At 33.6% G+C, this 6,000-nt stretch overlaps 1 protein-coding gene across 3 annotated transcripts in view; it reads right to left on the bottom strand.

Moving 5' to 3' along the window:
* Window positions 1–5,583, bottom strand: part of LOC149779414 (cobalamin trafficking protein CblD-like) — a 50,697-nt gene extending 45,114 nt beyond the window's left edge. For 2 of the 3 annotated variants that reach the window (XM_089940076.1, XM_089940074.1), the window contains exon 1: window positions 5,504–5,559. The gene's annotated coding sequence lies outside the window, so the exon portion shown is untranslated. Of the gene's footprint in view, window positions 1–5,503 lie in introns of all 3 variants that reach the window. The other variant, XM_089940075.1, reaches the window with a different exon arrangement.
* Between the last annotated feature and the right edge of the window lie 417 nt (window positions 5,584–6,000).

Genomic DNA, 6,000 nt, shown 5'->3' on the forward strand with positions numbered 1-6,000 from the left:
ATTATAAAAGTGCATCAAAAAGAACATGATGCAATAGCTTGGTGGCAAGTTCAAAGACTCTGACTGGCGACCGGATGCAAAAATGTCCTGATTTTTACAGTGATTGAATTCAGAGTCAGAAAGACCCAGAGATGTACATGTGGTCATTTATAAAAGTACATCAAATAAACAACTTTAGCTTTCGTTATTGTGTTCATTTCCGAATGTATCGGAATAAGTAGTGCACGAGAATCAGGACATGTTGAGACTTAGACAAAATGCCATTCGTAAATTTGGATAAGTATTTTGGGGTTAAATGGCAAACTTACAAAGATTGTAACGAGATTCAGAAAAGTGCTAGAATTGATAGTTCGGAAAGGACAGTAACTAAGTGTAATAAAGTGTGTGATGCCTAGCTTAGCATTTGGAATAAGTCCTTACTTGGACTGACAAAATTCAGTATCACTCTGATGGACGAACAAGAGCTATTTAAGAGGTACAGTGACTGAACATACATTTTTTTAAATGCAGTTCGCCTTAGCCTGGTTAGGTTTAGTGTTGTAGCGAAATGTATTCATCAATACATCAGTAGCTAGGCCTAGTTTAGATATCAATTACATTGACAAAACTCTTGCCCATTCACAAGCATATGTTTTGATAGCTGACTGACCATTAACCCTTTTCCGAGTAAGGTAGCAACTATCAATTTCCTGCATGATATCCTTAAATGATAAAACATCCAAACACGTGTTTTAAGATCAGAATCAGTGATCTGCATATATATATATATTAACTGCCTCTTGTACACTATTTCGTCATAAAATTAGTTTGAAACTCTAAGTGAATCAGTAGGCCTAACGGGAAATAATGGTGGACTTCGCTAAGTCTGGGATGTACCAGTTTATTAGACTGTCTGTTTTCGTAAATCATTGGGCAGATATTTTCAGAAAAATATACAGATCATTGAAAGCAAAGCCAAGGTATTATTTTATTAAAGATTTAACTTTAAAATGCAAATTATGTAGGTCAGAAACGTATGGGACAATACTATGTTGTGGTATTCGCGAGATGCACTTTAAGGTCTAAGCTATTTTCCGACCTGACACGTATTTGCGAAAATACAGGGAAAAAACAGCAAATCAGATGCTATTTAACCATTGCCTAAAATTACTACAATGATGCAGACAAATAAATAAACCATAAATTTGCAATCCTGTAAATGGACTGTTTTAATGAAGCTATATTAAAGTGAGTGATTACATTATGAAAACCTCTCCATCTAAAAATAGATGCACTCACGTCTGTGTTGATTCGGTAGGAAAAGAAGGGACTGCAACTTTTGATGGTGGTACTCCTATTTTTACCACAACTGGAGTCCTGGACTCCTAGTTTTAAAATCCTAGTGAGACTTATGGAACAGGTCATAGGAGTAATCTGAAGAAATTTTGTAACTCTGTATCATTATTTTCCTTTTTGATATTGCACTTTTCAAAAAAGTTAGCCTCAGCTACCTGTTTGTGGAACAAACAATAGTTAGCAATTGCAACACAACCAGGGGGCACATCAGTCAGGCCAAGTGCCACCATCTTAATATTTTTGTACAGTGAGGGTACCCCTATTTATGGGGCTCCCATTCTTTTACCTCTGATTGGATAATTTCATGAATAGCAGGAAAATTTTATGTCATAACCTGCACAAAGGAAACCATTTGCCTTTTCTTTTAAATTTTACATTTTTGGGAAGAATTCGATATGACTGAGAGAAAATATTCCATACAAATTCACAAAATGTATGGATCAAAGAGGATTTCACAAGGGAGAGGTTTTATTTATCTAATTATTGAATGTGTCAAAGTACTTTTGAGTACTTTTCTTTGTTTTGTGGGAATAGAACCTTGTCTCATCTTTAACTGGAAATGCGTATCAGTTCTCTTCCTTGAGCAGCTGGCATGGTAGAGGTAGCAACGACAAAACCTGATGTTTTATCAATAAAATACTTCAAACTCTGTTATCTGCACAATAAATATACATATATTGTGTATGTTTGTGATTTGGATTTTTAACATAGCTTTAACATTTTTTCAGTCATATTGCTATGATGTCTGTAGTATGACAGTTTATAGTGGTGTCCAGCACTGGGACATCATGCCACATACATGTAACATCATGTCCCACCCAGTCACATTATCCTGACACCAGGCCGACCAGTCCGAGCACTAACCTCTTAATACATATGTTAATAGTACAGATAAGGTGATTTATTGTAAGGTACTTTCTGATAAAATGTCAGACTCCTTTAGTAGCAACCATATATTCAACTGAAAATAAATACAGTTGCTACTACTATCAATAGCCAGTTCAGTTTATATTTATTATTACTGCTACAATACTTGTATCTTCGACAGATGAGATGTGATTGTTTTCTGTTAGAAAAAAATACGCCCTCATAAGTTTTTGTTTTAAAAACTTTTAAAAATGTGAAGGCTACTGACAGCTCGGGCTGTTGTAGCATCCATCCCCCTGCATAAACATCTTCATTTGTCTGTAATTTTTCACTATTTTACTTGTTTAAAAAATAAATTAATATTGTTATGACACAAAATATATCATCATAATATGTCGATGCAATAAAGCAACAAAATTTTTAATTAATTAAAAGTATATACAGTACTGTCTTTAACTTTCCAAAGGAAATGTTAGAGAAAAATAAATATCTTATGTAAACCTGCATTCATAAAAACAATATTTTCAGATGAACTAATCTTTTAAAAAGAATTTTTACACAGGTAAGCATTTAAAAGGAACAAGTACCTGGATTGTCTTGTTACATTGTCCTTATAGATTTGTTTGAAAAGTAAGGAGATGGATGTTACCAATTCCTTTTATCACTTTCACATGACTAAAACATGAATAAAGACAAGCTTTTTCACATAATTGTGCTTTTGAATTGGACATAATTGCAAATTCTGAGCAATAAAAACAGCAAATTCTGGATTGGCATAGGCCGATTCCCCTAAATTTCCTTTCATATACCACATACATTTGTAAATTATGCCTCATGAACAGTCTGGCTATATTCACTGGTGATTGTTTCAAGAATTAACCCTCAAAACATTCCATTGCCGGATTTGTATTCAATATACCACCATATCTGCCAATTACGCATGTTGGGTAATTCTGCACAATGATACATTTCTGTAAACACTGAATCACATTTTTGGTTGAATATCCAATTTGTATCAAGAAAGAATGATCATTCTTTTATTAAGGAAGTGATATTCATAAAGTGTAAAAAAATATCCTACATTTCTACCCTAACTGCATATGAAAATGTGATTTATAAATGTCAACATGAAGACCCACTCCATTACCTTCTTGAACTTGTAACCCAGAAAATCCTGTTTACTATGTATCTTTTAGAATCATAAATAAATACATTATATAAAAGATGAATACTTATACATTAAAACAATACTGAATTTTAATCGAAGTTTCCAATTTTGCAAGAAGTTGTCCCATACAGTTTTATCGTCTGCTATTCAACATGTTAACTTGCCACCAGAATGGGATTATCAAGAAATTCCCGTGTATAGTCTGTTTCTAAATTCTTTAGTAATTTTTTTCCCCATAAACAAGAAGTTATAAACACATTACATCCTATTCAAAATAAAATGCTGAACTTTACTAAAAAAATTTACACAATCAGTCTAGTTTGCTTAATATCTCTTGCCATTTACTAGCATTGTTACAATGAATTTTGTAAAACCAACTATAAACCTGACCTACTTACTCGTCTGAAATGCTGACAGAAACAATCCAAAATAATGTATTTCATTTCCAAAGCCCAATTAATAAATATTACATCTTTTCAAAACTATGTGCAGAACAGGCTCACAAACTGTAGTCAAGAAAACACAGGGGTGTTATCCGGTGTGTCCAAAATTAATATTATTTTGAACAGAATATTCTGGTGACAATTGCCTCGTTTCAAATGGCAAGTTTTGCAATAATTTATTTTCATCAACAGGTCAAATTCAGTATGTGCTTTGCTTCAATATTGTTGATGAAAACTGCACAGAAATGCCTGACAGCAATGTATACACTGTACAAAAACCACTTTTGGGAGATTTTGTTGTTGTTGCAGACCATAAGTTGGTTGCACTTGCTACAAGCAAAAACCATGAAAGAATTAAATTTTATTTGCTAAATTTTTTATTTATGATGCTTTGACCTTCACAAAAATACCATATTTATGAACCTGTAATGAAATTTTAAATTGGGCCTGTTATCCCTACCACAGGAGTATATCATTTTATCAATGAAGTATGGTGAAATCTCTGGTACGTTACTGTCTTTTGAATGAATATGTGTAGTTTTTCAATCTTCTTGCGATACTGCAGCAATAAAAGACATATGAGTAGTCCTACAATGTAAGACATAGCACATGTTTATGTTTTAGTGCTGTCTTGTATCCAAATAACAGCCTTGTATAACGTGTTCTGATGTCAATGACATCAGAATGAGTAATCAAAGTTTCAGGAACATCTCACACACTTGGCAGCCTATATTGACACTCTTCCACTAATTTATGTGTAATTAATATACTTACCGTGCTGTCTTTATCCTGGAGGAATGAAAATATGATACTAGTAAATGGACGCATTTTCATGTTCCGTTGACATACATTTGAATTTGTTGCAATGCGACAAGAGTCGAGGTATGCCAAAGTAAGTTCAATTAGGTACATGCTGGGGATATGTTTCTTAAATGAAACAAACCTTTGCTTACAGTTCCAGTAGGCATATTTTTAATCGTTTTAAAAAAAGAATAATATTTCAACTTAACCCGATTTCGGCATTTACGGCTTTCATCACTTTCTAGCCAACTGAAATGTTGGCCAACGAAACTTGAAAACAGGTCCATTTCTTCTGTGAGAATTTGAAATTATTAGAGAAAAGACATCAGAGTAAGTAAAGTCTGACTGAAACATTATGACTTTACTTTGTAGAAAAGCGTCGTTATTTTAGTTGTCAGTTGTGTGAAATATTCCTGAAAATGTGATTTTCATAACGATGTTAGTCGACATCAAAACACGCTACACAGCGCCGTTAGTTAGGCTGTAAGACCTTGACGCCTACAACATATATATCAGCGTCAAGGTCTTACATGTAGGACTAAACGTGTGAGTAAAGTCGTTTGAGAAAAGTCGAATCGAGCGGATGGTTGGGGTCACGCTTGCACTCCTTGTGTCCATTTAGGCCTATAGTACCGATAAGGTGATTTCGCATTGTCAGGTATCATCGTACTTTATTGATAAAACGCCAGACTCCTGTGTCCCTACAATAATCAAGGTCTTCGGAGGTTATGCTGGTGGTTACATTATGTGTACACTGTAAAGACTACTATCATTTTCACTAATTGTGTTCCTAAGTTAAATAAGTGAAGAAAATAAAGAATTATTGTATACAGACTTGTCAAAGCTGAACACTTTCTTTTCTAAATTTTTGCCTTAAAAGCAAACTTACATCACGGAATTCGCATTACCTTGACCTTCCCAGGATGATCAATATCGGTGAACGGCTTAGAAATATGTTATATAAGTATTTTATAAGCTCTTGACTGCTCTCATAATCGAGATTCATATTATAGACCGGCTTGAGATCCAGAATCGGAACCATGAGTTTCGCCAGTTCGGTGAAACTTTGGATTAAAGAATTTAGAAAATGCCAGAAAAGTAATTTTCAAAATAATTAATTGCACATATTTCTGTATTTGTCAATTTTGATGCTATCAATGAAAATATGCATAAATTTCAAGAGATATGAAATCGTCAATACTACTACTACTTCTAATAATAATAATAATAATGCCAAGAATGTAGTGTTTGTGAAATATATCCCAACTCATACGTGTTTTAACCATCACCCCACCATTCAGATTAAGCCTTTGAGTGACTGAATTGCTATGGGTAAAGATGTTAGTTGCATATATGCATTTGTCAATAAGTGCATACAAGTTTAGA

Source organism: Sinohyriopsis cumingii, chromosome 17 (assembly GCF_028554795.1).
Source record: "Sinohyriopsis cumingii isolate HCF-2022 chromosome 17, ASM2855479v2, whole genome shotgun sequence".
Taxonomy (NCBI): Eukaryota; Metazoa; Mollusca; class Bivalvia; order Unionida; family Unionidae; genus Sinohyriopsis; species Sinohyriopsis cumingii.